This window comes from Panthera pardus, unplaced genomic scaffold (assembly GCF_024362965.1).
Source record: "Panthera pardus isolate Hobbes unplaced genomic scaffold, ASM2436296v1 HiC_scaffold_12, whole genome shotgun sequence".
Lineage (NCBI taxonomy): Eukaryota > Metazoa > Chordata > Mammalia > Carnivora > Felidae > Panthera > Panthera pardus.
The window spans coordinates 74,252,431-74,269,820 of NW_026526677.1; the positions used below are offsets into that span (position 1 = coordinate 74,252,431).

Genomic DNA, 17,390 nt, shown 5'->3' on the forward strand with positions numbered 1-17,390 from the left:
CATTTGGGAGGGCAGGTAAGTCCTTCTGGCCTTGGAAGTGGTTCCCCTTCACTGCAGACCCATCTTCGGGCCCTCTGTGACAATGAAGCCCGAGGTTACATCATGCCGATTACCTCCGCGAATTAGCTGATGTATGGGGACCTGTCAGTGTTCTTTAGTATTCCCATTAAACTCTCAGGGCAGAGTGACCAGAGCATGCCAGTGCTTTATGGAGCAGTCAAGGCAGCGAGGCTGCTGGAGGCTTTCAAGAGGAACTTTCCACCTGTGGGGAGTAGCAGCGCCATTGTGTAGTGGCATCAGGGCAGAGGCCCCAGGCTGGGAGCTGGAAGGAAGGACAGATAAACTCAATTGGCTCTTCAAATGAAAGGGCTCACTCTAGTGACTGAGCACAAAGCGCCCCCCCCCCCCAACAACCCCTACCTCGCTCCCCAAAGGGAATTTCATGGTTCAAAAGGAGTAAGGATATCTTGTGGAGAATGGATCTGCAGGCCCAGCGCGCCTCTCCCCCAGGTACCAATGGTAGTGGAGTCGAAGAGAAATCGCCTGGGAGAGAGCATCTGAGGCAACTCGCCTGCTGGTGTGCTGCTTTAGGGACAGATGTGCATTGCTGTGTGTGGGGGGGAGTAGGTGGGGAGGGGAGGCTGGTGCTAAGACTGCCTCTCTGCTTTCAGGGGAAGAAAGGCAGAAGTGCGAGGATACACAGAGCGGGAGAGCTTGGGCTCCAGGGCAGCCGCGCGTGGACGTGTGGATGTGGTCTGGGAGTACTAGGAGAGGTGCGGGCGCAGAAGTTACTGGAACAGGCGTACTAGCAGGTTGAGTTGCAACTCAAGCCCCAGATCAATCACTCATTCTCTTCAAAGTACTTTTTCTGTTCGACAAAAATGTTGATAAACGCTTTGGAGTCAGAGAAGGAGGTTAAAGAATGCTCCTCGTTACCTTTTTAGTCCAATCCTACTCGCTTCTCCACAGGGAATCAGAGGACCCCAGGATTCAAAAAGGTGCAAAGTAGTAAGTAGGAGCCCTGTCTGGGAAGCACATTTGGAATCAAGAGGCACAACCTTTGATGGTTTAATCCTCACGTTACAAACTAACCTTGGGATCTTAGATAAGCCATTGTAACCTCCTTGTGCCTCAGTTTCCCCATCTGCCCTCTGAGTATGGTGAGCTCCATTCCCGCGCCTGGCTGGGCCACTGATCGGGCTGAAAGCGGTGTGTGTGCTCTCCCCGAAGCCGGCACCACGCTCCAGGCGAAGCAGGGAGGCACGTTGGTGTTCTCCTCGAGCCCCGAGAGACTGGTGGGGGAAGACTCGAGCTCTAAAATTAGTCCAGCTTCCAGGCCCTGCGCCGGGAGCGCCCTCCAGCTCGCCGCGCCTCTCCCACAGCCCCCTCCCCGCCCGCCCCCTCTCCCCCCTGCGCGGCGCTCCGAGATCGCGAGTCAGCCCGGACGCCGAGGCTTCTCTCCCCTTCGCCCTTTTCGCTCGCGGTTTGGGAGGAGGAGACAGCGAGAGAAAAGCGAGAGGGGGCGACGAGAGAGGGGCTTGGCTGTGCGTCGGCGTCGGCCGTGATGGGGAGCTGGGAGCAGCGAGGCGGCGAGCAGTAGCGGCGGCGGGGCGGCGGCGGCGGGGCGGCGGCGGCGGCACGGAGCAGACAGGAGAGCCGGCACTGCTCCCGGCAGGCTGCGCTGTGATCTGGGCTTCGGATTGGGAACTCGCGCCCCGTCCCCCTCCTCCCGCTGCCGCTCTCCTCCTCCCGGCTCCCCTCCTCCGCCAGCGAGCCCCCCGAACGCCTAGCGCCTCTGCCCGCGGCTCCAGTCCCAGAGCGCGCGCGGCGGGCACTGCGGCGGCGGCGGCGGCCGGTTGGCCGGCTTGCTCTGGGCTGGAGCGCTCGGAGCGGAAGACCTCGGAGGCAGCGCCTAGTGGAGCCGTGGATCGCCGGCGCAGGCAAGGGTGCGTGGGGATTTTAGTGTGATTATTTGGCTGCCGGGTGCACCGGCTGAAGCGCGCCTCCGGGAGCAAGCTCCAACTACAGGGTGCAAATGGGCTGCGAGGTGGGCTCGGGGAGGCGAGAGCCCGCGGAGCGCGTGGGGGAAACTTTTCACCTTGTAAAGTTCCTGCCTCGGCACGGCTCCGAGCCGCCGCCGCTGCCGCCGCCAGGAGGGAAGAGAGGTTCGGTCCTGCGGCAGTAGCCGGGAGGTTGGCATGGAGAGTTGGCTAAGTTTGGGGGTGAGGATTTGGGGAGGGCCGCGAGGGGGCTTGCGGATCGCTGCACCTATCCCTGAGTCCCCCAAGCCCCGGCTGCCGGTTGCAGGTGGATGGATGAGAGGATCCAGGCGGCTAGCCTATTAGTTAGCCGGTAGCTTTCGGGCGCAGTGGGGAGGTTCAGATGCCGATGGATGTACTTGGGCGACCCGGAGGCCAAGTTGGGTCGTTGCTTGGCAAGGTGCAGTGCGGAGCCGGGGGGCGGGGTGTGTGTGTGTGTGTGTGTGTGTGTGTGTGTGTGTGTGTGCGCGCTCAGACTCCACTTTCTCCGGGGAGAGGAAGGGGTTTCTTGGACAGTTCACAGGTCGGCTCCACGCTTGACTCCGGCTTGCGGGGGGTAGTGGGCAGGGTGAAATGTTATGAAAGGCAGCGGCTTTCGGACTAGGGCGACAGCTTTTTAACAGAGTGGCTGGGTGGGAGGATTTTTCCTGCTACCTTCACAGGGAGAGGGAAACAGAGCGCCTGGGGAGAGTGCATGCTTTTTGGCGGGCAGGCGGGCTTGCACGCGTCAAGGTTGCATGTCTTTGAAAAGAAAGCTGCGCGGGTCTGAGGGTACTGGGGGTGCGTTGCCTCCTTCCCTGGGTCGGCAGGCGGGAACGCGAAGGCGCGCCAGCTCCGCGCTGGGGGCCCCTTGCCGGGCTGGTGTGGACGGTCCCCTAAACCAGGACGAGAGTGGGTGAGGGGGCCGGGGTAGGGGCGGAGGGGAGCGGCCGCGAGGCGGCGGAGACGACGGCCGGGACTGTCTTCGCGCGGCGCGCCATGCGCGCCAGGATTCCGCCAGTGGGGGTCGCTGAGCTAAAGTGCATCAGGCTCCCGGGCGTGCGCAGGGCTGCGAGCCCGGGTATTTTTAGCGGTGCCGTGGGCTAGTCCTCCCTCCTCTCTCCCGCTGACTTTTGTCGCGCGTGTTTTCCGAAATGGTTAAACATTGACCTCGATTAGGCTTCGCGGAAAGCAACTTTTATTGTGCAGTTTCCCCTGCTCCGCTGTCGTGGGCGGCGGCGCGCTTGGGGCTGAGATGCGGGGGTGGCGGGAGTTTGTCTGAGAGCTGGGGGAGCCTCTAGGGGAGCCTGCGACAAGAGGAAAGGGGGGCGCCCCGGACGTGTGTGTGTGGTGGTGGTGGCGGCATCCTGCGGCTGCAGCTCCTCGCAATAATGGGGGCCAACTAGGCAGTGGAAGGGTTCCCTGAATGGATATGAGGAGAGAGCGAGGCTGCGGTGACCGGGTGAGGTCGCCTTTGGGGGGGCTACGAGAGGCTTCCCGGCGGGAGAGGCGCCTGCGGCCCGGAGCGTGGGCGGTCGGCGGCGGTGGTCGGTAGTGGCGGCGGCGGCCGGCGCCTGGCGAACTCGGCCCGCCTTGGTCCCCAGCCCGGTCTCCCGCCGCCGCGCGCCGACCGGGACTCCGCTTCTGGTTTGGGCGAACCTGCAGCAGCCCCGGCGGGAGGAAGGGAAGCGCGGACCGCGCAAATGATTGAAGACTCTTTTCTCCTCCCCGGCCCTCCTCCGGCTCCTCCCCGCCCCCAGACTCCGGCGCGTTTGTTTTCCAAGTTGGATCCCACTTCCATTTACAAGTGTCAGACGAACCCGCGCGAACCTCCCCCACTCACCCCGGCCCCAGCCAGACGGGAGAAGGGGCGGGGGGCGAGCTGTCTCCTCAGCGCTGGGGGCTGCTCGGTGCTCCCACCGAGGGCTTGACCAGCCCGGGTTCACATCGGAGGGTCCTTGGTTAAGAAAATACACATAAACACGAAACCCAGACCGTTCCTGGCCACTTTGTATTCCGTCGCTTTTCTCTTCCTAGCTTCGGACGTATTAATTTTCTGGCCCCAACGCTTGTTTTTTCAAAGGCGAGTCGCGGGCGGTGGGAGGAAGGGGGCGGGGGAGCAGGCCGACCAGTTCATCACGGTGGATTTGTGCTTCTGGCTTTGTTGCTAGGATTAGATTCTCTGATTGCGCCCAGGCCGAGTTAAAATAGATGCGGAGACTGAGAACCGGCCAGAAAGACTGCAGACGACTTTGCCTGTGATCCAGGCGGCAAGTTCAGGTGGTGGAACGGGGAAGCCCGCCATCTAGGAATTGAGGACTGAGGTGCCCCCTTACCGGTGTCGATCAAAGAGAGCCCAGATTTTGGCCCTACCTTCAGGCACTGAACTTCTCTTAACGTTTACCAAATGCTTGAATGATGTTATGGTTTGTGACGTGAAGATTTGAATCTGAGAAGCGTAGGAAGGGAGGGAGGGTCTGGAGGTGAAAGAAAGGGGGAGAAGAGATTGAGAGATGGAGATTCTGCAGAATCCTGGAAATTGCACAGAGCCAACTGCTTCTGCTTGCCTTGCTTTTCTTTTCTTTTCTTTCTTTCTTTCTTTCTTTCTTTCTTTCTTTCTTTCTTTCTTTCTTTCTTTCTCTTTCCTTTTCTCTTATTCCTAAATTGGAGCAGTTAAGCATCGAGAGAATAAAGAACAGCCAAGAAAACCAGGGCGCCAAGAGACAAAGACAAAAAATGCATAATAACTTTAGCTTTGATGTGCCTTTTTCCCCCCTAATAGGATTCCGGTGGGGGAAGGGTTTTTTAACATTTTACAAGGAGAAAAGTTGTCTCTTAGAATTAAACCGAATGCTGATATTTAATCATGAATCTTTGTGGTTGTCTTTTTGTAACTTAGACAATGAATAGTGCTGGGGCCAGTTTCTATGCACAGTGCACTGGGATGAGAAAGTTCCCAGAACTGTCCAGTTATAATGTCTTCATATCTTAACCACACAGAGAACTCCACGTGAACGGCAGGCAGCTGGCTCAGAGATCAGAAATCAGTCGCTGCTGGGCTGGGTCCATCTCTTGTAGCTGCAGGATTTTCACAGCCAGTGTTTGTTGACCAGTGACTGGCTGTCAGCCCCCACCCCGCTTTTTTCTCCCACATTTTATTTATTTTGGTTCTTGGCGGAGTCATTTTGGGAATTCTTTTAAATAGGACCCAGTGTATCTGTTAACTAGCAATTACAGTTATGCTGAGCTCCTCAGAAATGAAATGAGTAGCAATAAGCAGGGTGGATGCCCACTGACCTGTATGCTCTATGGTTATTTTGCCAGCTCACAGCTTTTTGTAAAGCGGCAGCTCTTCAGGCTGCTCACAGAAGAACATTTTGATGTGTCAGGTTATGTTATCCTTGCTTTCTTCATATGCTGCAGAATGACCTGCTGTAATCTGGCTGATGAATTATGTCAAATAGAAAGAAGTAGGCAATTATTGGTGAGGAGAGAAAATTTAGTCATTACCAGCTGGTCCTAGGAGTGCTCCCAGTGGCTCTTGTTGTGTTGTGCTGCTATATTTATAGCTCACAATGCAAATAGGACCATTTGTGGAGTTGGGTGTGGCATTCGATGATACCCCACATCTGTCCGCTTAACTAGTGGGTGGGCTTTACCTCTGGGCCAAGAGGGAAAGGATAGTATTTGGGGTGTTTGATTTCTTCCATTGTGGGTCATTCTTAGGCTCCTTCCTTGGGCAGGAGCTTTGAGTGGGGATCATCTGATGGGATCAGGTGGGCTGGGCCATTTGGATTGATTTCCTTTGATTGCTGGGGAAGGGCTATTGATGAATCTTTGTCTTTGCTGATTGTGAGAAACACCAAGGAGGAATAGAAATTTAAAAGAAGGGATGTGACAGACCTAGAAGGAGGGGCTTGTCTCCTGTCCAGTCCTTCCTGCAGAGAAGAGAGCCCTTGATTTCCACTAATGTTAAAAGTGTTAAAGGAAGAAACATGTGTATATTGGTTTGCGTATTGATTAAATTTTCTGAAATAGTTTTCAGTCTCTAAATGTTGAAGATATCATTATGAGCATTTTTCTGCCCAGTTATGGGGGTTGGGTCTTTGTTTTGTGTTTGTCCTTTTGATAGATACTTGCTGCTTAGGTGACTTCCTGGGCAAAGACCTTGAGGGTACATATCTTTTCTAGGTTTGGCCAATTTCATTCTACAAGCTTCTTAAACTCACTGATTTTCAGTCAGTTGAAGAGTATCTACTTCTTTAATAAAGCTCTTCTCTTTCTTTGTTTACATTGCCTCCTTTTCCCCAAATTTCTTTCTTTCTTCCTAAAATTTCTAATAATTTTAGGACAGCTTGCCTTTCCTTAAAGAAATAAAAATAAAAAGATTCAGTGTAATGCCACAAGTTGAATTTACTGAGAACATATTTGACACTTGTCTAGTGGCTTCCAGCCAGTTTCTGGTCTACCAAAATAGTCTGTCAGTTACGTGTAACAGTGACAAATGACCATTCTAGTGGCTCTGGATTGGAATGGCACTCCCAGGTTAGTCTTCATTTTAGCTTGTTCTAGGATTGAGATATATTTGTATGAAATAGAAGGGTCGGAATTTGAGAATGGATTTACTGGCATGATGCTGGTCAGAGAAAATAGAGAACACATTTCAAGACGGAATGATCCAACTCCTTGTATAATCAAAGTGTGTTACTTCCCTCACTGGGTGGATGTGTGTGATTTTACAGGCCTGGGAGGAGGCCTGGGGAGGGTTGCGGGATTGTCCTCCCTTAGATTATGTTTTATGAGAGTGTTGCCTTGTCTGGGCAGAAAAGTCTTGCAGGGGACATTGAGAGGGACCTAGAAGAGATTTTGGTATTTCACCTTTTTGAACTTTCAGGCTTCCCAGACTGGATGACAGCCTCTATTTAATAAAGGAAATTTGTTTAATTAACTTTTGCTCTTATATATCTTATATTTTACCCCTTTGTGTTTATTCTGTGAAGTCACATAGAATTTAAAGTCCTTTCCTTTATTTTTCCTTCACTTTTCTTTTTTCTTTTTCCTATTTTCTTTTTCTTTTTTTCTTTTCTCTCTTCAAAAAGTTCATTTCTTTTGTGTCTGAGTCTTGATTTTGGTTCAGGTCATGATCTGAGGATCCTGAAGTTCCTGAGATCAGCCCCATGTTTGTGGGGGCTCGTGCTGACAGTGGGCAGCCTGCTTGGCATTCTCTCTCTCTCTCTCTCTCTCTCTCTCTCTCCTTCTCTTTCTTTGCCCCTCCCCCGCTTGAACTCTGTCTCAAGATAAATAAATAAACGTTAAAAAATACATTTGTTTTAACTTTCTTTTCAGTATATTTACTCAATCTACCTCCCTTTACAAGGCAGTGGGCAGGATCCAGATATATCCTTCGTAAAAGTAAAATATATCCTTTGCCTCCAAAGGATAGATACCCATGTATGCAAACTAGAAATCAACACATGGCCATGTTTGTTAATTGACAAAAGAGTGTCACTGAACAGGGTCCTAGAGGACGAGGGAGAGATTAATATGAGCTGAAGTAAACTTTTAGGAGGAATATAAAGTGAATATAATCCAATTTAGTAATTCTTAGTGAAGCCTAATATGGGCAAGATATTACAAAATTAATTCTTTCATTTCTTTAGGACAGGGCTCCTTCTCTGGAAGAGCATACTAACAGAATAGGTCAAATAGGCTGTTGGAATGTTATTCAGTATTTTGGGAAGGTACCGGGAATTTATTCAGGCCCTTTTCTTCATAATCCTTTTGTGCCCCCCCATCAACTTCAAAGAGGACCCTTAGGTGTTTTAATTGTGTCTGGGAACCTGCCTGCAGGTGCATGGGCATGCCCCCACTTCCTCTCCTGCATATACACACACGGGCTCTCTAGTGGTTGTATCACCAATTCTGGGATTTTTAGTGGACTATTGGCAGTATCTAAAAAGTATCCATGTAAATAAGCTACCTTTTAGGAGACGCTTTAAAGAAGCATTCATTTTTGCTGTTTTCATAAAATTTAATGGGTTGTTTATGGCACTACCTATTATTATTCATAGGTGACTCCTTGAGACCTCTCACACCACCCAGCGCTCCCCAAAGTAGTCCTAAAGCAGTTCTCAGCCTTGACTGCACTTTAGAATCCCCCAAAAGCTCTGACAACCACTGTGCACAAGCTGCATGCAGGCCATTTAAATCAGAATCTCTAGGGGTAGGGTCCAGGCATCAGTATCTTTTACAGCCTCCCAGCAGATTTCATGGGGTAGCCTCCCTGGAGAAACTCCACTCTAAAGGTTGTGTCTCAGGTACGGAGTTCGACTCTTGGCCAGAGCTCCTGGACCTCAGGGAATTTGAATGAAAACCAAGAACACTTGTGGTCTTCATTCTCCTGCTGGGAATGTAGCCCCTGAGAATCTATGCTGAGCAGAAGTGGAGCAGGCCTGGCCCTGAAGGAAGTAGCTAGAGGTTCAGGGCCTCCACCCTCCACAATGTTTTGGTTCCCAGTTTGCCCGTGGGTAACACTCCTGTTGCTAATGTGGGTTTATCCTCCATTTCACTCTGCTTTGTCTCAGTTCCTTCTCCGGATGGTAATCACAGCTGGTCCAGGAGCTGATAAATGACATTTTGAAGGCTTCACACATCTCCAGGAATAAAAATTCTTCCTCCTTCCATATTGGACTCTGGCTCTGGGGTCTGCTTTTATGTACTTCTGAATTCAGGGAATGAATTTAATGTAATCCATTGATGTTTGCTCAATTCTCTTTTTATTTGTAGGGATTACAAGAGATGCGTTGCATTAAAATAAAAAAAATGAATCCTGTCCTCCAGGAACTTACAGTCTGCTTGTGGCTAAAGATGTGTACACCTAAGGAACAAACATTTTTAATGTGGGAGGTTGAAGGAAACCTACCAAGTTTAGCAGGCATGCTCCTGGCACATGCTCGGAAGAAACTTCATTCCTACAGGCTGATGTACTTGGCATATTCTTAGTTCTCTGTTTTCCTCTGAGGCTTCGTTAGGAATCTCAGAGTTAGCTTTGGCACAGAGAACTCTGAGGTGTTCTGTTCTTTAGGAATTCAGCATTCAGCTCTGTTACTCACTTTATAACATTAAAAAAAAAAAAAAAAAGGTAAATAGTATGCATGCTAATGCTGGCTTCCAGAACGTGAGTGAAAAGGCTAGAGCCTTGGATGTTCAGCATGACTTGCTGATATCTGTACTTTGCAGGGCAGTTGCAGATAATATTTCGGTTATTCTTTATTTCTTTTCTTTTGTTGAGATGTCAGAGATAAGCCCAGCCGTTGAATGAGGCACAGATATGAAAGGTTAACTGGAAGTTTAATTGTAACTTCAGGACTTCAACTAGATGAAATTCCAAATAATCTGATAAAAATTATAGCCTTTCAGGACCGGGGAAGGTTAAAAAGTGAGCACGATGGAGCAGAGATTATGTTTCACATTTTGAAAGAAACCCCAAATTATTAATGCTACTAAATATCGTTGAACATTACTTAACACTTATGAACATCTGAAAGCATGCCAGATAATACAGATTAAATCTAGTGGCAAATGTGCTTAATGACAGTGTAAATATCATTTTTTTCTACCAGATAAACATGGTGTGTGTGTGCCCACGTGTGTGTGTGTTGTTCTTCAAAGGCAGAATGAGACTGTATCTTTTTTTTTTTAAGTTTACTTATTTATTTTGAGAGAGACAAAGATAGTGCAAGTTGGAGAAGGGCAGAGAGAGAGAACCCCAAGCAGGCTCTGCACCACCAGCACAGAGCCTGATGTGGGGCTCACACCCATGAAGCCATGAGATGATGACCCCGGCTGAAAACAAGGGTCGGACACTCAACCGACTGAGCCACCTAGGCACCCCAGTAGATTATATCTTGGAAGAAGTGGTAGAGGGGTACGTTGATCTTTTCTGAAACCTAGACCATCTATTACAAATGACATTTTGTTGATTTTTTTAAGTCTCTAAGTGTATGATTAATAGTTTGGACATCTGAAAAAAACTATTTTGGGCATCTGAAATCTGTTTCTAAAGCTGCAGTTTAAAATGTTGTGTTTGGCTCTAAGTGGTGACCAAATGATGGCAGTTGGTTCTGTGATTGGTTGAGGAGAGTGTTGTGTGATTCATGTGGTTATAGTTCCATGCCAGGCCAGGGTTTATGGCTACGGTTTCATAAGATTGGCCTGGGTATAGAGACTCTTAGTGGAAAGAAATGTACACAGGAAAGTGAGCCACATACAGATAGATGACCTTAATGTTGCTAGAGTTATGGACACAGTGGGGTGTGCATCGTTTCTACATTTCCAAAAAAAAAAAAGTTTCATAATAACAGTTTCAATCAGATGAATCAGAATTCAGAAGTGTGTAGTAATCTCCTTTGAGAATTTGGTACCTATCTGATAGGACTGTAAAGGCATTTCAGAATGTCAATTAAATGGAAAAATATGCCTGGAATTGAATATAATTAAGAAATGTTGAAGTCTGGTGTCTACATATTCAGACACTGTAGTAGATGGTTTAATTAGTGAACCAGGATTTGGATTTATTGACAGAAGGTCTCTTTCTCATGGCATGTTTCACTCATTAAAAGCTCATAATGTCTTGGATCTTTTTAGCTGTTGGAACTTGATCATTTGCCATTTTGTGCTTCTTGACTTCAGTGATGTGTGCTTTTTTTTGACTTTGCAACTGATTAGGATGATTTCGCTTCTCCCATTGATACCTATCCCCATGGAGTGAGCCCATGATATTTTCTAACATTATGAAGTGTCACCAAAACATCAGGCAGGGCTTTGTACCTATGAAAAACAAGGAATGGGAAGTGAAACTAATAGTGGAATTTTTGCTCTAGCAGTTTAAAAGTAGTTTGTGAGATTAATTTCTTCTTTGTAACTGTTAGTCCTTCATTGTATTTATCTGATTGCAGAGTTTACAACCTACATTTCTCAGTGTGCTTTTCAGTTTTATGGTTGATGGGTTACTGGTAAAATGATTTTTACTCCAGATTGTTGGCATGGAAAAGTTTCTAATCATACAAGAGATTGGGAATTGGTTTTTTTTATTATGAGAGGGAGAGAGAGTACACACGCAAGCGGGGGAGTGGGGTAGAGAGAGAGAGAGAGAGAGAGAGACAGAGGGAGAGAGAGTCTCAAACAGGCTCCATGCTCAGGTGGGGCCTGATGTGGGGCTCAATCCCATGATGCTGGGATCATGACCTGAGCCGAAATCAGGAGTAAGACACTCAACTGACTGAGCCACCCTGGTGCCCCATTTCTTTTTAAATATACTTGTAGGATATATTTCTTTTGGAACTGCATTTGATAATTATAAATGCTTGCAAGTGCCACAATTAGTAAAGAAATAACTTGGGAATGTTAACAAGGGAAGATGCGAGAAACACAGCTCACCAAATCCTTGAGGATTTGTCACTACCTGTTTACAATTTTAATTTTAGCTGTCTCTTGTAATGGTCTTAATGTGAACGGCTAGTTTCATAAGATTGCTTAATTCCTTGTCTTCCTAGGTACATTTCCGTAACTAGGAGCTTAAAAATACCCTGTCATTCCATCTTTCTTGTAGATGTAGCAGCGCATTCGTTGTCTGGGTGATCTAAGTACACGTTACGCTGTTAGTCTTTCTGAAGGCCTATGTCAGTTCTTCAAGTCCACACTGTTGTTGGCAAGAATGTATTGAGTGCTCTAATGACCTGGGACTGATTTTGTCTGAAGCATATTTAAAAAAGTGTGGTGCCTGACCCTTGAAAAGTTGGCTTTCTCAACTGGATGATGTTTACCCAGGTAGGCCCAGAAATGGACAGAACACATGGGTGCTCTAAGTCAGAAAGACCACACAGCATCTTTTATTAGGTTGAAGTGACCTCATCTGCTTGGAACAGCCTGGATTAACAATGAGACATAATCCCTCATTTACATTCAGAAGGCAACTCCCACAATGAGGAAATTATGCAATGTAGGCAATTGATTGGGAAGTGTAAGATGAAAACATATTATATTGCCAAATCAATTTCCTAGATCTTCCTGAATTATCCAATAATTGGATAATCTTCTTTTCCTTTGGAAGGTGTAGATTTCTGTCTGGGTAATTATTTATGTTCGTCACTTTATAGCCAAGTTTTATTCAGTAGTGCACACAGTCTGTTCAGTTTATACTCTCTATATTTCTGTTAAGTAGGTAGGATTAATAACATATTATACTCCCTCTTCAAAGAGAGAGAGGGAGATACAGGTATTTTATGAGATATGCCATTTTCCTACAGCTCATCAGTGGTTATTATAATAATCAAGGTGAATAAGCCTAGATTGCTCTTATACAATAGATACGTTTTTAAACATGAGTGCAAATCATATTTTTCAAAGCAAATCACATTTTAAATGCATTCAATTAGGGAAAACTCACTATTTAAGCAGATCCCGGGGCACATTATCTTATATGAACATTTTGTTTCTCCTTAATTTGCCTTTTTTTTTACTTTAAATTTTTGTATATCAAATTCCTTGGAGGCAGGAGTGTCCACGTATGAGAAGTATATTTTATTTCAAATATGTGACGGTCTGAAAATTATAGTGTGACCTTTTCCTTCAGCACTACTTTGAGGTGAGGGATCCAATGAGAAGCCAGAGGGACAAGAGAGGAATGGGACAGAGTTAGGATAGAAAAGCCCACCTCATTTATGGAGAGGTTGAGGAAATGGTAAGCTGAAGAGTTCTGGGGCCATTCCTACCCAGTATTACACTTCTGATAGTATCAGCTGTTTCATGAAGATACGAAATAAGGATCACTCCTTGTCCCAGACTTTGCAACGTCCAGAAAAGTATCCCCTTGTTGCTCAGGGCTTGTAACTTTCTACTGTCCGCCTTCTTACCTTGTGCTCTCCTTGGTGCTTGTCGGCCTCTTTATATGTGCCCACCCTGCCCAACCCGTGTAGTCACTAGTCGGAGCCCTGTGAGCCCACTGCCATCTTGCAGATTGGATTAAACCTTACCTCCTGTATTGCTTTTCCACATCTCTGCACTCAGGTCCCCACTACAGTTTGTATTACTGTTGTGGCACCTAATACCGTCTGCCTTGTGATGAAATTACCTGTGGTGGTATCTCTTCCCCACTATATACCATCATTCCCTGGGCTGAGGAGCATAACATAGTCTTTAACCCCCACTCTTATTATTGCTGGATGTTTGAGGTCCATATAATATGTTTGAGGTCCACATTTTCTACTGAAAAGAAAGATCGTCCAGGCATAGACACCCAGGTTCTTGGTTGGCTGACCTGTCAAAGCTGTGGCTCTTTCCTGTGTCTGTCTCTCTTGTCTCTCTTCCCTTCCCTTCCCTCCTCTCCTTTCCTCTCCTCCCCTCCCCTCTCCTGTCTTTATATTGAGAGAGAGAGAGTGTACACAGCAGTGGCAGAGAGAGAGAGAGGGTGAGAGAGCACTGTGAGCATGGAGACTGATACGGTGCTCGAACCCACAAACTGTGAGATCATTACCTGAGCTGAAACCAAGAATCTGCTGCTCAACTGCCCAAGCCACCCAGGTGCCCCTCTTTCCTGTACGTTTTTAATGAGTGTGGCAAATACACCAAAAAGGCATGTTAGATACATCCAGATACTGGTCACCTTTCAGTAGCACCACTTTGTTTTCAAGGAGGTCTTGATAGAGGAATTTTTACGTAATGATACATACGCATGGAAATTAATGTTCACAAAGGTAAAATACACTGGGAGGTGTGAGCACATTTCAGTTTTGAGCCTTTTCTGTCTTAGAAAAGCATAAAATACATACATATATAAGAATGTTGTTATTACAGGGATCCTTGGAGTCTTTCTAATTTATATTTAAAAAATCAAGTCATTTGCTATATCAAGTCATGTGCTATAAATATTGTGCTAAAAAATCAAGTCATGTGCTATAAATATTGTTATACTGAACTACAGTTAACACACTATTCTGGTGTATACTGAGACATGAAGGTTCCCAAGGGTACTGTTTACTCAGTTCTGACCTTTGTGGGCAAGAGAATCTTGCTTTAAAGCATTGGATTTACAGTGTCAGGCACATAGTGTGTATAAATGAATGTATGAAATTACCTGGCACATAGTAATAAAATAGATTAAAATGCAAGTCTTGTTAAATTTCAAATACCGGGGCACCTGGGTGTCTCAGTCAGTTGAGCGTCTGACTTTGGCTCAGGTCATGATCTCACAGTTCATGAGTTTGAGCCCCGCATAGGGCTCTGTGCTTACAGCTCAGAGGCTGGAGACTGTTTCAGATTCTGTGTCTCTGTCTCTCTCTGCCCCTCCCCCACTCGTGCTCTGTCTCCCTCTGTCTTAAAAATAAATAAACATTAAAAACAATTACATTAAAATAAATAAATAAATAAATAAATAAGTACATAAATTCCAAATACCTACTTTTTGTTTTTGTTTTTTCCCCCTGTTATATTGCAGTAAAGCATTATTTGAGGGGCAGGCTGGTAAAATCAGCAGGTGAACAGGTGTGTGTTTTGGGATTGTCACATATAAAAAATGCTCAATTACTATTTCTTGAACGAATGGAAATTGGAAAAGGCCGTGTCTGTCTTTTAGACACTTTGTCATTCTGTGAGCTTAACAAACAAAATCTCATTAACACCAAATCCACAGGAGCATGAGAAGTGTGTAATGCTCTTAATTTCTTATTAAGTGATTTGTGTTTATTGAAAATTGGCTTGAAGTTACACTGAACATAATTCATAATATTGCATATAGGTGGGCCTAGATTCTTGAATCTTTTCCACACTTAGAATGTGCTCTCACAGTTCAGTATTGAAATAGAGGGTGAGAAGAGTGATATCTTATTTCTGGAAGGATTTACTGAAATGAGAAGGTGACGAGTTAGACTTTGGAGACCCTTTTCTTATGCTCCTGTGTCTTTTAGGTTTGTGTGATTATTCCAGGCCTTTATTTCTCCAGGCACACTTTGTACGTACGTGTCTACAAGCAGATGAGAGAGAGCGAGGGCACTTAGGGGCTGGTGGAGGCAAATGTGAATCCCGTTTTTTCCCTATTAACTCATGAGGCCTGCTGGGTAGCAGCAGGCATTACCAGACATTTAATTGTGTGCTAGGTAAGGCTGGCACAACTCCAGCATCATGGTGGAGCAAGAATTACACTAATCAGCTGGGATATACTGCATATATTGATTAGAGTTGGATTTTGTTATGCAAAAAAAAAAAAAAAAAATCCTTACAAATAGTGGGAAAGTAATTGAGAGTAATTAAAAAGGCAGAGAGTTAATTCACAGTTCTTTAGTTGAAAAGGCATTTTGATCCTTTGCTTCCATGCAGATTTCTGGGCAGGCCGGAGCAGTCTGAGCGCTGAGTCTAAATGGTGTGATCGCTGTCACCACTGAACTGGAAAGAGAGTAAATGGGCAGGCTGCAGAGATGAATCACTGGCGACCAGGTTCCAGCAGTTTCTTCGTGGTGGCTCTTTGCTGCTGGAAGCCTTCTTCTTTGTGTGGGTCTGGGGGCTTTTCATTTCCTTTTCTTGGCCTCACTAATAGCTTTTGGTTATTATTAATATCCCTGATGGGAACTGAATTGGGACCCCAGTATCCTTGTGAACACTGGTGAGAACATTAAACCGTGCTGGAATTACCTGGGACACCAGCATGTTTTGTCAGTGGCTTCTGTCCTTCCCCCAACTGAGAAGGCTTTGTAGCCATTTGCTGTCATGGAAAATGCTTCATCTGTGAAATGATGACCTAGATGGAACGGTATATTTTCACACTCTTTCTTGCCTCCTGGACCCTTGAACTCATGGACAGTGCCTGCCACACAACATTTGCTTCATGTATATTTGCTGAATGGATAAATGAATGAGATGCGTAGATTTTCGATGCTGGACTGATTTAGCATCTTTGGGTGAAGTTCTAGGTGGTGGCTGGTAGAGTTCCAAGAATCATTATGATCTGAGATCCTAAATAACCCATAGGAAAGGGGAAATGTCAGGGGGAGAAGAAAATGGCTAAGATCTAGTAAACATCTACTGCATCAGGCTTTTTGTGTATATACTTTTATCCCAGCGTTGACTGTGTCCTAACAGGTGGATGTTAGCATCAATATTTCATAGGCGACAAAGATATGGTTAGGAATTGAACCAAGGTCATGGAGCTTAATTGGCAAGACCGGGATTGGAACCCACAGCTCTTGTCCTCAACCAGGGTTCCTCAAATGTAGCCACACAAATCCTTGTACTAAAAGAGGAGGATAGTCTCCTACTCTCAGAGCTTGGTAGTAGGGTGCAAAGATAGACCATAGATATCAGTCAGATTTCTTTGAGGGTGAGTATTTTTTCTAACAATTTATGTGACTTTTACAGTCTGTTCATAATGTCTTTATTTCAACGTGAAATAATATTTTAAATCACTTAGTTATCAATATACTTAAATTTTCTACCCCAAATCTTTAATCAAAATTGATACACCTAAAAGTTGCTCCAAGTATATCCTCTGGGACATCCTTAGAATTTCCATGTAGAGAGAACCAGAGGTGGTAAGTGTATTGGAAGAGGGACTGGGGAACCTATTGTGAAGTTTTGTTTCCATAGCAAGTAGAGATTTTACTTCCATTGCATGCTTATTTGCCAGGGCCTAGGCTGTTAGAGATGGGAAGGTGCTAAAACTCCCCGTTTATTCAGGAACTTGAGGACCAGTGATGTAACTGCTCTTAATGCAAGTTTGAGGAGAAGCCCAGAGCCTTATTGCCCTGCATTATTTGGGTAATAATATGGATGACAATGACAAATACTATGCATATGGTTAACTACAAAGGGCTGTTTTATGATCCCAGTTTTACTGTAGGGATAATCAAGTGTATGGGAGAAACTTGAAAAAAGGAAAATGTGGATAAAGAATCCTGAAAAACAGAACACTTCCAGGCTTCCTGGTGGTCAGTAAGCATTGAGTCGATAGAGTATTGAAAAGAAGTTCTTGACAATGTTAGTAACTTACATTTGTTTATTTACAGTTCCTTCATGCGTTTTTTGTATTTGTTAATAACTAACATTGAGGAGAGGCTTATGCATATTACCTCACTTATCCCCAACAACTCTATGAGGCAAGAGCCATTATTATTATTTTTTTTTTAAATAAAGTTTACTTATTTATTTTGAGAGGGAGAGAGCAAGTGGGGGAGGGACAGAGAGAGAGAGAGAGGGGGAGAGCGAGAATCCCAAGCAGGCTCCTCACTGTCTGTGCAGAGCCTGATGCAGGGCTCGAACTCCTGAATCCTGAGCTCATGACAGGAGCAAAAATCTAGAGTCAGACACTTAACCAGCTGAGCCACC

At 45.9% G+C, this 17,390-nt stretch overlaps 1 protein-coding gene across 5 annotated transcripts in view; it reads left to right on the plus strand.

Annotated features, from left to right (window-relative positions):
* Positions 1-1,619: 1,619 nt before the first annotated feature.
* Positions 1,620-17,390, plus strand: part of FAT3 (FAT atypical cadherin 3) — a 667,149-nt gene continuing 651,378 nt past the window's right edge. For all 5 annotated transcript variants that reach the window (XM_019450067.2, XM_019450069.2, XM_019450068.2 and 2 more), the window contains exon 1: positions 1,620-1,946. The gene's annotated coding sequence lies outside the window, so the exon portion shown is untranslated. The remainder of the gene's footprint in view (positions 1,947-17,390) is intronic.